Raw genomic sequence first — 13,211 nt, 5'->3', positions numbered from 1 at the left:
AAGTATGTCTAGAGGGGGGTGATTAGACTACTTGACCAAATAAAAACTTATCCTTTTCCCAAGTTTAGTTCTTGGCAGATTTTAGCAACTTTGGAAAAGTCAAGCAATCTTAACACAATTCAAGCAAGCATGCAAAGAGTATATGAGCAGCGGAAAGTAAAGCATGCAACTTGCAAGAATGTAAAGGGAAGGGTTTGGAGGATTCAAACGCAATAGGAGACGCGGATGTTTTTGTCGTGGTTCCGATAGGTGGTGCTATCGTACATCCACGTTGATGGAGACTTCAACCCACAAAGGGTAACGGTTGCGCGATTCCACAGAGGGCTCCACCCACGAAGGGTCCACGAAGAAGCAACTTTGTCTATCCCACCATGGCCGTCGCCCACGAAGGACTTGCCTCACTAGCGGTAGATCTTCATGAAGTAGGCGATCTCCTTGCCCTTACAAACTCCTTGGTTCAACTCCACAATCTTGTCGGAGGCTCCCAAGTGACACCTAGCCAATCTAGGAGAAACCACTCTCCAAGAAGTAACAAACAATGTGTTGATGATGAACTCCTTGCTCTTGTGCTTCAAATGATAGTCTCCCCAACACTCAACTCTCTCTCACGGGATATGGATTTGGTGGAAAGAAGATTTGAGTGGAAAGCAACTTGGGGAAGGCTAGAGATCAAGAATCATATGGTAAGAATGGAATATCTTGGCATCAACACAAGTGTAGGTGGTTCTCTCTCAGAAAAAGAAAGTTGGAAGTGTAGGTTTGTTCTGATGGCTCTCTCCACGAATGAAGAGGTGGTGGAGGGGTATATATAGCCTCCACACAAAATCTAACTGTTACACACAACTTGCCAATCTCGGTGGGACCGAATTGATAAACTCGATCGGACCGATTCAGCAAAGCTAGTGACCGTTAGGGTTTTCGGTGGGACCGACATGCAACTCGGTAGGACCGATATGATTAGGGTTAGGGCATAACATAATTTTGGTGAGACCGATTTTGGTAATAAGCTAACCAGAGAGTTGGTCAGGTAAACTCGGTGGGACCGATCGCTCATTTCGGTGAGACCGAAACGTTACGAAGGGAAAACAGAGAGTTTACATTGCAATCTCGGTGGGACCGATTGCTCATCTCGGTAAGACTGAAATGTTACGATGGGAAATAGAGAGATTACAATCCCATCTTGGTGAGACCGAGATCCCTATCGGTGAGATCGATTTGCCTAGGGTTTGTGGCAGTGGCTATGACAACTGAACTCGGTGGCGCCAGATAGAAAGAATCGGTGGGGCCGAGTTTGACTTTTGGTTTAGGTCATGGATGTGAGAAAGTAGTTGAGGGTTTTGGAGCATATTACTAAGCATTTTGAGCAAGAGCCTCATTAACAACACCTCATCCCTCCTTGATAGTATTGGCTTTTCTTATAGACTCAATGTGATCTTGGATCACTAAAATAGAAAATGTAGAGTCTTGAGCTTTGAGCTTGAGCCAATCCTTTGTCCTTAGCATTTTGAGGGGTCCACTTTTCTCATCCATGCCATGCCAATCATTGAGCTTTCCTGAGATATTAATCTTGAAATAGCATTAGCTCAATGAGCTATATGTTGTTAGGAATTACCAATGGGCTATATTAATCTTGAAATAGCATTAGCTCAATGGTCTATGAAAGCATTAGGTTACCTTCTCCCTTGTCTTACCAACAAGAGGGTTTGTGACTCCTTGAACTAGTGCAAGATGTGGAAGTTGATTGCACTTGTTCTTGCCAAAATGATAAGAGTGAAGTATGTTGACGGAGTCACCCTCAAGAACTCTCTAGTTCTTCTTCTTCGGGATTCACATCATCTTGATGGGAATCCTTGGAGTTGTAGTCGTATTTGATGAAGTAGAACTTGATGTAGTCTTGGGAACCCACTTGACCAAGGCCTTGGGTGCTTCTTCAAATGCATCAATTTCCTCTTGAAGCTTATCCTTGCCTTTTTGCTTGTGCTCTTGTGGTGGAAGATCATCTTGAGCTTGTGTCCCTTTGAAGGAAGTAGGATCATACTTCTCTTGTTGAGGAACAAACTTCATCTTGGGGTATTGATCTTCTTCCCACTCGACTCCATTGGCATTGAACTTCCGTTCAAAACCAACACCTTGGTTCTTCCGGTGCCTTCCTTGCTTGTGTACAATTTCCTCGAATTGCTTACTCCCGGCAAGGCTCTTGTAAACACATTTCTCTATAATTCCCTTCAATAAGCTATTTTCTTGCTCAAGTGTAACTTGGCTAAGAGAATCATTAGTGAAATCAAGAGAACTACTAGAAGCAACAACATTAGATTTAGCATGATTATTGTTACTACTAGAGGAAGAATCTTTCTTGTTCTTGTTACTAGACTTGACAGGAGGCATGTAAGTGGATAAGAGTAAATGCTTGGCAATGTAAGAAGAACTTTTCTTGCGAAGATCATCATTGATTTCCTTTAAGAACGCATGCCCTTGCTCAAGGTTGAGCTTTTCAAAACGTAATTTCTCATGAGTCCTTAAAAGTTCTTGATGATCTCCTAAGATAGTTTCATGAGCTCACTTAAGAGTGTTTAGGTCTTTAGTTAGACACTCAATCTTCTCCTTATCATTGTCATTCGTTTTATCTTGATTAGCATGATTAATTGATGTTTCATCATAGTATTCATCACTAGAGTTGTCAACAAATAAATCATCATCACCTAACAAGTCATCTTCATCACTATTGAAATCAACACTACTAGGAAAAGGCCTACTAGTGGCGCACCTGTTTTCGCTACTAATGGCGCAATACAGGTGCACCACTAGTACCACACCATTAGTATTTTTTTACTAATGGGGCCAGGTGCGCCATTAGTATCCCACAGGTGCGCCATTAGTAACATTTTTTTTATTTTTTTTAGAAATTTTGTTTAAATTTTTTTCAGTTTTTTTTAAAAAAAATTTCATTTTTTTCTTAATCTCGGGTCAATATGGCTTAATCTCGGGTCAATATGTTTAATCTCAAGTCAAATCGCACTCTATGGTCAAACCTCCCAAAAGGTCACCCATCCTCACACTACTCCAGCCCGAGCATGCTTAACTTCGCAGTTCTATCCAACCACAGCACCAGCCCACTTCACAGGCACTTGTTGATATATCTATCATATCAATCCTATTAAACCTTGTTGATGTCTAGGACTTTGTTCATGTTCATGAGTATGATGAAATTTTGAAAAAATATTTCAAACTTCCCGGTCATATTACGTATCATATTTTGGAAAAAAAATCAATTTTTTTTCGAAACCAATTTTTTTTCTGTTACTAGTGGCGCACCTAACAAACGGTGCGCCACTAGTAAGGTTGAATTTTTTTCCATTTTTCCCTCTAGATCTTAAAAGCCCCGTAACTTTTTTCTGTTAAGTTTTTGGGGATTTTGAAAATGTTTAAAGGGGTTCCCCGTTAAATTCGGATGTAACTTTTCGAGTAGATGATTTTCATATAAAAAACTTTTTAATCCGAGTTCATATGCAAAAGTTATGCCCATTTTACAAATTCCAGAGAGATTTTGCAAATAAAGTCAAAATTCATATTTGTAAATTTTCCAAACAAGTAGACCACATATCACATGGGAAACTTATTTTTTTTTACATTTTCATCATTTTCTTTTATTTTTTTAAACTGAAAAGGCGGTCCATGGAGGGGGTTCATTCGGTGGAATTTTTGGGCCAAGTTAGTAATGGCGCACCGTGGGAGTGGTGCGCCATTACTAGTCACGGTGCGCCATTACTAGTTTTGAAAAAAATAAAAAAAAATGATTTTTCTTGAAAAAGCGCACTGTCCATTGGTGCGCCATTACTAACAAACTTTTTTTTCAAAACTACTAATGGCACACGATGGGTGTGGTGCGCCATTACTATGTCAACTAGTAATGGCGCACTATCCCATGGTGCGCCATTAGTAATATTTTTTTTTTCAAAACTACTAATGGCGCACCACACACCAGGTGCGCCATTAGTAATATATTACAAATGGCTATGTGGTGCGCCATTGCTATATAGCAATGGCTGTGACGCCCGGATAATCAAGCTACAATAATCCCAATTTAATGGTGCCACGTCACCACTTTTACTGTTGCTAATCCTCGGTTGATCCAAATCGCAATTAAAATTAAAATTCAAATTAAAGCCCATAATTCAAATTTCTCAAACACGCAAAATAAATTGTTCAAAGTGTGGCAAATATTCCATAACTAATTACGGTGGTGATCCAACACTTTTGTAAAGAATTCTAATGCTCTTGTGAATATAACAATGGCTAAAAATAATTATTAAATGCTTATTAAATTACAAAAATACTAGACTATTTTATTTGAACCTCAAACTAAATGTGGTAGTGGTATAATTAGTAAAACCGATTTAGGTGCTCTTCCTATATTTTATAAAGCTATTTTCTATTCAAAATAAAACAAAACTTAAACTGTAAAAAAGAAAAACAACAAAATAGCTAATACAAAAGAAAAACCCCCTCCCCTGGGCCGGCCCAACTGGGCACGAAGCCCCCGGTCGCTCTCCCCACCTCCATGTTCATCGGTCTCAGGTCGCTAACAGGGGCATGGCTGCTCCCGACCACCTCGTCGGCGACGCTCGGAGAGGATAAGGCCTCCACCGAGCCCCCCCTCCAGATATTTCTCCCGCATCCGCCTCTTGCTCCTCCCCCACTCTCTCCCTCGTCTCCCTCGCTTAGATCCGTCCGCACCCGCAGCCATCATCGTCAGCCACCGCGCTCCACCACGGCCACCGACGCCCCCGCATCCATCCGCAGTTCCCGCCAGTTACGTCCTGCTCCCCTACGTTGCCTGCGCCAATGGGCTCGAGCCGGGCGCCTCTCCTTCGTGCGGGACGAGGTCGTCTTCAACCTCGAGGAGTCGCCGCCGCCTTCGAATTCCGGCCACACCGAGCCTCCCTCGAGCACGCTTCGCACAACTACGGGCTCGCGGTGAGCCTCTCTTCCATTCCCCCTCTCTCCGTGCTCATTCACGTACTCCATCTCTCGATCCACCGTGGCAGAAACTCGCCGCCGCCAAGCTCACTGTCGTCACGGCCGTCCGCGTCCTGCCTCCACGCGCGTCGCGGTCACCTCGCATCGGGCCGCGCCCCGCACCACACCCTCCTTGGCCACGCGCCCGCCCGTCGCCTCGCCGTTCTTCCTGCTGCTTGCCGCTGCCCGCTGTGCCGCCCGCCTGCGCACGCTCGCCGCCCTGACTACGCCTCACGCGCGCCCAGCCGCGCGAGCTCCGCCCGGCTGCTCCGTCGCCCGAGCTCGGGCTCACCGCAACCGTAGCCCCCCTGTAACCTGCACGCCCGCGTCCCCTACTGCTGCTCTTGCAGCGCTGCAGCTGCTCCTTATGCCGCGCCGCCGCGGTCCCGTACCTGCTGCCCCGCTCGCCTGCCACGCGCGCACCACAACAGCGCCTGCCTCTGCTCGTGTCGCCCGACGCCTTCCCTTGCGCCCGCCCGCGTTCGTGCACTGCATCGCTCGCGCCACGCCACTGCCAATGCTCTGCTTTACTACTGCTAGTACTGTAGCTATGCTAGCTAGCTTTGCGAATATTACATCGAGTAACCCCCTCGGCAGCCCCTAAACTCCGGTTAAACAACTACTAATAGGCCAAAAATAAATATGAGCAGAATGTACACTTGAAAAACTTCATATTACTCCACTGGACCAAATTCATTTGATGCATGGTTTAAATCCTACAAAAATCACAAAATGCTATCTTTTCTTAACCCTGGCATTGTGTGTACGTGTGTGTTCTGTGTGTGGTGGCCGGTCGACTCTCCGTTAGCTAACTAGTACTCCTACTAGTTAGTCTAATCAGTGGTTAGGTATAGTGCAAATGACAGGTGGACCCCCCTCTAAATATCCACTTAAAAAGAAAATGCAAGATATGTGTGAATGACACAGGGACCCCTGGACCCACTGTCAGCCTCCGGTGGCCCAGCTGTGTGCACTCTGCTGGGTGCACATAGCAATTTCCCCTTTTAATTCAAATTAATAATAAATTTATAAAATGATTTACAACTTTAAAAATTAATATAAAATAAACTATAACTCAGATGGAAAAACTTTGTACATGAAAGTTGCTCAGAACGACGAGATGAACCCAGATACGCAGCCCGTTCGTCCGCCACGCAGCTCTAACCTATCGAACTCGCAACTTTCCCCCTCCGGTTCATCTGCTCGAAAACGCAAAACACTGGGAATACTTTCCCGAGTGTTTTCCCCCTTCGTCAGTATCGCCTATCCCTATGTTAGGTCACCCCTAGCACAACGTATTCCGCGTCTTGCTTTGTGTTGCATTTGATTGCTTTGTTATTTATTGTGTTCCCCCTTCGTTACTCCTTTCCGGTAGACTCAGAGACCGCTGCCGATGTCCGTGTGTTCGACTACATCGGAGATGACCCCTCCTTCTTGCCAGAGCAACCAGGTAAGCCCCCCCCCTTGATCACCAGATATCGCCTACTCTACTCTCTATACTACTTGCATTAGAGTAGTGTAGCATGTTACTGCTTTCCGTTAATCCTATCCTGATGCATAGCCTGTCCTTGCTACTACTGTTGTTACCTTTACCTGCAATCCTAATGCTTAGTATAGGATGCTAGTTTATCATCAGTGGCCCTACATTCTTGTCCGTCTGCCATGCTATACTATCGGGCCGTGATCACTCGGGAGGTGATCACGGGTATATACTATATACTTTATACATGATACATGTGATGACTAAAAGACGGGTCGGCTCATAGGAGTACCCGCGAGTGGATCTTTGTGGCGAAGCGACAGGGCAGGTTGAGACCGCCTAGGAGATAGGTGGGCTTGGCCCTGATCGGCGTTCGGGGTTATTTCAAGATAACACGTTTAACGAGATCTTGGTATTTGATCTGAGTCTGGCCACTGGCCTATACGCACTAACCATCTACGCGGGGACAGTTATGGGCACTCGACGTCGTGGTATCAGCCGAAGCCTTCGTGACATCAGCGACTGAGTGGCGCGCGCCGGATTGGACCATAAGCCTGCTCTTGTATTAAGGGGGCTAGTTCTGCTTCCGGCCGCGTTCGCAACGTGCAGGTGTGCAAAGGGCGATGGGCCCAGACCCCTGCGCCATAGGATTTAGACCGGCGTGCTGACCTCTTTGTTGTGCCTAGGTAGGGCTGCGACATGTTGATCTTCCGAGGCCGGGCATGACCCAGAAAAATGTGTCCGACCAAATGGGATCGAGCGTGTTGGGTTATGTGGTGCCCCCCTGCAGGGAAGTTAAACTATTCGAATAGCCGTGATCTTCGGTAACAGGACGACTTGGAGTTGTACCTTGACCTTATGACAACTAGAACCGGATACTTAATAAAACACACCCTTCCAAGTGCCAGATACAACCGGTGATCGCTCTCTCATAGGGCGATGAGAGGAGGATCATCGGTTAGGGTTATGCTATGCGATGCTACTTGGAGGAATTCAGTCTACTCTCTTCTACATGCTGCAAGATGGAGGTGGCCAGAAGCGCAGTCTTCGACAGGATTAGCTATCCTCCTCTTATTCTGGCTTTCTGCAGTTCAGTCCACCGATATGGCCCTTTACACATTTACCCATGCATATGTAGTGTAGCTCCTTGCTTGCTAGTACTTTGGATGAGTACTCACGGTTGCTTTCTCCCTCTTTTCCCCCTATCCCTTCTACCTGGTTGTCGCAACCAGATGTTGGAGCCCAGGATCCAGACGCCACCGTCGACGATGACTCCTACTACACCGGAGGTGCCTACTACTACGTGTTGCCCGCTGACGACGACCAGGAGTAGTTAGGAGGATCCCAGGCAGGAGTCCTGCGCCTCTTTCGATCTATATCCCAGTTTGTGCTAGCCTTCTTAAGGCAAACTTGTTTAACTTATGTCTGTACTCAGATATTGTTGCTTCCGCTGACTCGTCTATGATCGAGCTCTTGTATTCGAGCCCTCTGGCTTGTAATATGATGCTTGTATGACTTATTTTATTTGTAGAGTTGTGTTGTGATATCTTCCCGTGAGTCCTTGATCTTGATCGTACACATTTGCATGCATGATTAGTGTACGGTCAAATCGGGGGCGTCACAATGGCGCACCACATACATGGTGCGCCATTAGTGTCCATATTATCTATAACCCTTTTCCTAGTAGTGCAACATACTCGAGGTGTGATACCTTTGGGCCTTTAGCTAAGAAGCATCTTCCAAGTCCTTCATTTGGTGAATCAAATATGTCGTAGCAGTTGGTTGACACAAGTGCTAGACCGGCAACACCTTTATCTTGAGTATATTCGGAGTCGGAGTGATAGCTTCTCTCGGAGTGATTGTCGGAGTCGGAGCCGGATACCCATTCACCAACATGAGCTTGATGTCTTCGTCTTGTGTAGCTCCTTGATGACTTGTCTTTCATTTCCGAATCTTTGCTTCTCTAGGATGTTCTTCGTTCATAACAATCATCTCTACTCCTTCTCTCTCTTGATGGTGATTCTTCTCTTCTACTTCTTCTTTTTGGAGAATCTTCTCTTCTTTTGTAGGGTGTCGTACACTCATTGGAATAGTGTCTGTGTCTTCCACAATTGTAGCAATTTCTCTCTCGACTAGAAGATCTTTTGTCATTGTAGGACCTTGACTTGGAACTTCTCTCTTTACTTCTACTCTTGTAGAACTTGTTGAAGTTCTTCACCATTAGGCTCAATTCTTCATTGAAGGTTTGTTTCTCACTTGATGATGTGGGAGCTTCACATGAGGCTTTGTAAGCACCACTTGACTTGTTATGGAGCTCCTCCTTATCCTTGAGTGACATCTCATGAGCAACAATTCTTCCAATGACTTTTGTTGGCTTGAGATCTTTGTAATTGGGCATCATTTGAATCAATGTACATACAGTATCATATTTTCCGTCCAAAGCTCTTAGGATCTTCTTGATGATGAATTTGTCGGTCATGTCTTCACTTCCTAAGCCGGCGATCTCATTTGTGATAAGAGCAAGCCTAGAGTACATTTCAGCGACACCTTCACCATGCTTCATTTTGAACTTGTCAAGCTGACTTTGAAGCACATCCAACTTGGATTCCTTGACGGAGTCGGCACCTTCATGCATATCAATCAAAGTATCCCAAATTTCCTTTGCATTCTCAAGACGGCTAATTTTTTTTGAATTCTTCGAGGCACAATCCGTTGAAGAGGATATCACAAGCTTGAGCATTGTATTGCAGCATCTTCAACTCTTCTGCGGTAGCTTCACGGTTCGGTTCTCTCCCACCAGAGAATTCACCTTGCAAGCTAATACACACACTAGCCCATACGGCGGGGTTATGTCCAAGAATATGCATTTTCATCTTATGCTTCCAACTAGCAAAATTAGTACCATCAAAGTAAGGACCTCTACGGTGGTAATTTCCCTCGCTAGACGCCATACTCTCCTAGGTTGTGAAACCAAGGCTATGACTTCCAAAAGCTATGAAAATCAAGGCAAATGGAGACCAAAGCTCTGATACCACTTGTAGGATCGAAAGTATGTCTAGAGGGGGGGGGGTGATTAGACTACTTGACCAAATAAAAACTTATCCTTTTCCCAATTTTAGTTCTTCGCAGATTTTAGCAACTTTGGACAAGTCAAGCAATCTTAACACAATTCAAGCAAGCATGCAAAGAGTATATGAGCAGCGGAAAGTAAAGCATGCAACTTGCAAGAATATAAAGGGAAGGGTTTGGAGGATTCAAACGCAATAGGAGACACGGATGTTTTTTTCGTGGTTCCGATGATAGGTGGTGCTATCGTACATCCACGTTGATGGAGACTTCAACCCACGAAGGGTAACGGTTGCGTGAGTCCACGGAGGGCTCCACCCACGAAGGGTCCACGAAGAAGCAACCTTGTCTATCCCACCATGGCCGTCGCCCACGAAGGACTTGCCTCACTAGCGGTAGATCTTCACGAAGTAGGCGATCTCCTTGCACTTACAAACTCCTTGGTTCAACTCCACAATCTTGTCGGAGGCTCCCAGGTGACACCTAGCCAATCTAGGAGACACCACTCTACAAGAAGTAACAAATGGTGTGTTGATGATGAACTCCTTGCTTTTGTGCTTCAAATGATAGTCTCCCCAACACTAAACTCTCTCTCACAGGATATGGATTTGGTGGAAAGAAGATTTGAGTGGAAAGCAACTTGGGGAAGGCTAGAGATCAAGATTCATATGGTAAGAATGGAATATCTTGGCCTCAAGACAAGTGTAGGTGGTTCTCTCTCAGAAAAAGAAAGTTGGAAGTGTAGGTTTGTTATGATGGCTCTCTCCATGAATGAAGAGGTGGTGGAGGGGTATATATAGCCTCCACACAAAATCTAACCGTTACACACAACTTGCCAATCTCGATGGGACCGAATTGATAAACTCGGTCGGACTGATTCAGCAAAGCTAGTGACCGTTAGGGTTTTCGATGGGACCGACATCCAACTCGGTAGGTCCGATATGATTAGGGTTAGGGCATCACGTAATCTCGGTGAGACCGATTACACAAACTCGGTGAGACCGATTTTGGTAATAAGTGAAGGAAATATGCCCTAGAGGCAATAATAAAGTTATTATTTATTTCCTTATATATCATGATAAAAGTTTATTATTCATGCTAGAATTGTATTAAACCAGAAACATGATACATGTGTGAATACATAGACAAACAGAGTGTCACTAGTATGCCTCTACTAGACTAGCTTGTTAATCAAAGATGGTTATGTTTCCTAACCATGGACAAAGAGTTGTCATTTGATTAACAGGATCACATCATTAGTTGAATGATCTGATTGACATGACCCATTCCATTAGCTTAGCACCCGATCGTTTAGTATGTTGCTATTGCTTTCTTCATGACTTATACATGTTCCTATGACTATGAGATTATGCAACTCCCGTTTGCCAGAGGAACACTTTGTGTGCTACCAAACGTCACAACGTAACTGGGTGATTATAAAGGAGCTCTACAGGTGTCTCCAAAGGTACATGTTGGGTTGGCGTATTTCGAGATTAGGATTTGTCACTCCGATTGTCGAAGAGGTATCTCTGGGCCCTCTCGGTAATGCACATCACTTAAGCCTTGCAAGCATTGCAACTAATGAGTTAGTTGCAGGATGATGTATTATGGAACGAGTAAAGAGACTTGCCAGTAACGAGATTGAACTAGGTATTGAGATACCGACGATCGAATCTCGGGCAAGTAACATACCGATGACAAAGGGAACAACGTATGTTGTTACGCGGTCTGACCGATAAAGATCTTCGTAGAATATGTGGGAGCCAATATGAGCATCCAGGTTCCGCTATTGGCTATTGACCGGAGACGTGTCTCGGTCATGTCTACATTGTTCTCGAACCCATAGGGTCCGCACGCTTAAGGTTACGATGACAGTTATATTATGAGTTTATGCATTTTGATGTACCGAAGGTTGTTCAGAGTCCGGATGTGATCACGGACATGACGAGGAGTCTCGAAATGATCGATACATAAAGATTGATATATTGGAAGCCTGTGTTTGGATATCAGAAGTGTTCCGGGTGAAATCGGGATTTTACCGGAGTACCGGGAGGTTACCGGAACCCCCCCCGGGAGGTATATGGGCCTTAGTGGGCCTTAGTGGAAGAAGAGAAGAGGCAGCCAGGGCTGGGCCGCGCGCCCCTCCCCCCTTGGTCCGAATTGGACAAGGAGAGGGGGCCGGCCCCCCTTCCTCCTCTCTCTCCTCTCCCCCCCCCTCCATGAATCCTATTCCAACTAGGAAAGGGGGGGAGTCCTACTCCCAGAAGGAGTAGGACTCCTCCTGGCGCGCCTCTCCTGGCCGGCCGGCCCCCCTCCCTCGAACCTTTATATACAGAGGCAGGGGCACCCCCTAGAGACACAAGTTGATCCACGTGATCATATTCTTAGCCGTGTGCGGTGCCCCCTTCCACCATAGTCCTCGATAATATTGTACCGGTGCTTAGGCGAAGCCCTGCGACAGTAGTACATCAAGATCGTCACCACGCCGTCGTGCTGACGGAACTCTTCCTCGACACTTTTCTGGATCGGAGTCCGGGGATCGTCATCGAGCTGAACGTGTGCTAGAACTCGGAGGTGCCGTAGTTTCGGTGCTTGATCGGTCGGGCCGTGGAGACGTACGACTACATCAACCAAACGCTTCCGTTGTCGATCTACAATGGTACGTAGATCACACTCTCCCCCTCCCGTTGCTATGCATCATCATGATCTTGCGTGTGCGTAGGAATTTTTTTGAAATTACTACGAAACCCAACAGTGGCATCCGAGCCTAGGTTTTATATGTTGATGTTATATGCACGAGTAGAACACAAGTGAGTTGTGGGCGATATAAGTCATACTGCTTACCAGCATGTCATACTTTGGTTCGGCGGTATTGTTGGACGAAGCGTCCCGGACCGACATTACGTGTACGCTTACGCGAGACCGGTTCTCCCGACGTGCTTTGCACATAGGTGGCTTGCGGGTGACAGTTTCTCCAACTTTAGTTGAACCGAGTGTGGCTACGCCCGGTCCTTGCGAAGGTTAAAACAGCACCAACTTGACAAACTATCGTTGTGGTTTTGATGCGTAGGTAAGATTGGTTCTTGCTTAAGCCCGTAGCAGCCACGTAAAACATGTAACAACAAAGTAGAGGACGTCTAACTTGTTTTTGCAGGGCATGTTGTGATGTGATATGGTCAAGACATGATGCTAAATTTTATTGTATGAGATGATCATGTTTTGTAACCGAGTTATCGGCAACTGGCAGGAGCCATATGGTTGTCGCTTTATTGTATGCAATGCAATCGCGCTGTAATGCTTTACTTTATCACTAAGCGGTAGCGATAGTCGTGGAAGCATAAGATTGGCGAGACGACAACAATGCTACGATGGAGATCAAGGTGTCGCGCCGGTGACGATGGTGATCATGACGGTGCTTCGGAGATGGAGATCACAAGCACAAGATGATGATGGCCATATCATATCACTTATATTGATTGCATGTGATGTTTATCTTTTATGCATCTTATCTTGCTTTGATTGACGGTAGCATTATAAGATGATCTCTCACTAAATTATCAAGAAGTGTTCTCCCTGAGTATGCACCATTGCGAAAGTTCTTCGTGTTGAGACACCACGTGATGATCGGGTGTGATAGGCTCTACGTTCA

General features: G+C 45.6%; 1 long non-coding RNA gene across 1 annotated transcript; it reads left to right on the top strand.

Annotated features, from left to right (window-relative positions):
• Positions 1 to 4,651: 4,651 nt before the first annotated feature.
• LOC119359423 lies at positions 4,652 to 6,433 on the top strand. Its single transcript, XR_005172526.1, has 2 exons — positions 4,652 to 4,974; positions 6,392 to 6,433. It is a non-coding gene; the product is annotated as an uncharacterized LOC119359423 (long non-coding RNA).
• Positions 6,434 to 13,211: the final 6,778 nt, after the last annotated feature.

Source organism: Triticum dicoccoides, chromosome 2A (genome assembly GCF_002162155.2).
Source record: "Triticum dicoccoides isolate Atlit2015 ecotype Zavitan chromosome 2A, WEW_v2.0, whole genome shotgun sequence".
NCBI classification, from domain to species: Eukaryota; Viridiplantae; Streptophyta; class Magnoliopsida; order Poales; family Poaceae; genus Triticum; species Triticum dicoccoides.
Note: the sequence above shows the minus strand (reverse complement) of the source record. Positions and strands in the feature narration are given on the sequence as shown.